The 1,310-nt window shown below is 63.1% G+C and overlaps 1 protein-coding gene across 2 annotated transcripts in view; it reads right to left on the bottom strand.

Moving 5' to 3' along the window:
• Positions 1 to 1,310, bottom strand: part of SLC8A2 (solute carrier family 8 member A2) — a 44,208-nt gene that overhangs the window by 529 nt on the left and 42,369 nt on the right. The gene's annotated exons all lie outside the window — the stretch shown is intronic.

Raw genomic sequence — 1,310 nt, forward strand, 5'->3', positions numbered from 1 at the left:
CACCCCTGCTCCCCATCAGGCAGAGATGTGGCAGCATTTGCTGGCTTGTAGCATTGGTCCTCTGGGACCCTCGGTCTCCTCTTCGAGGGTCCTGCCCGGATTGGCTGGCACTGAGGGCAAAATGAGCCTTCTAGATTGTCAGGGGAGATGGCTGGACTCCCTTTGATGCCTGGCCTCCTTCCCAAAGCCAATTCTCATGGCTGGGGGAGTCTGCTGCCCTCACAAAAGGAAAGTCTGTCACCCCCTTTCCCCAAGACATGCACCCTCCCGCGTCCTCCCTCCCCCAAACACACTATATATACACACAGCCCCCCCCCCCCTTCCAAGGCATGGCTGGGCTCTCAGAGGTAGTGGAGGCGAGTGGGGGCGCTGGAATGTGAGAAGTTGCAGGTTCAAATGTGCCTCCTCCAGCTCTGAAACCCCAAACTTCTCCCCTCCCTTCTCCAAGCCTCGAGAATTAGTGTCCTCCCAAGGGCCTGAGTGGAGAAATCAGGGAAGGTGTGGCCCCCTTCTGCACGCACCTACCTGTTCCTCCGCCCCGCCCCCGGGGGCTGAACAGAGCTCCCTGAGGGCTGGGGGGAAGGGCTGAGATCGGGGACATTCTGGAACGGATCAGCCTCCTTCAAAGGTCCCCCAGGGAGGGCTAGGTTCTGAGACCCTGGGGTACAGGTCCCTGGTGGTGGTGGTGGTGGTGGTGGTATCCACTAAGGAAGGGGGTCGGGGTGGTAAGGGATAGGGCAAGCCTGGGTGTCTAGGGAGACAGATGGTAGATTCTCTAGAAGGTCACTGGGTTGGGGACGGTCCTCTGGGGAGGGGTCTCGAGGTGGAAATGTCCCCGGGGATGTAGACAGTGACTAACAGGCACGGGCTGCAGTTGCGGGTACCTCGGGGAGACTCCCGAGGGGGACGGAGGAGGATGTCAGTGGGGACAGAGGACGGGGCTATCAGTTCCCAGGAGGAAGGGAGGCTGAGTCCCAGGAGAGGAGGCTGAATCTCTGGAGGACAGAGGAGACGTGGGTCCGGAGCAGGGGCGGCCGAGTCTCTGGGGCGGAGGGGGGCCCTAGAAGCCCCGGATGTGGCAGTAAGCCTCGAGGCTGGCGAAGAGGATGTAGAGGAACCAGAGGCCCAGGAAGAGAGCGGTGGTGGCGAGCTTGGGGCCGCGCGGGCCGCCCAGCTCGCCCCCGATGTGCGGCCGGCGCCGGTACAGCAGCACGGCGATGCCCACGAAGGCGAAGACGGTGAAGAGCGTGACGGAGAAGGCCAGCGTGCCGGTGCGCACCTCGAACGGGCGGCCCTGCACCGCCCAGTAC

This window comes from Ursus maritimus, unplaced genomic scaffold (genome assembly GCF_017311325.1).
Source record: "Ursus maritimus isolate PB19 unplaced genomic scaffold, ASM1731132v1 scaffold_19, whole genome shotgun sequence".
NCBI classification, from domain to species: Eukaryota; Metazoa; Chordata; class Mammalia; order Carnivora; family Ursidae; genus Ursus; species Ursus maritimus.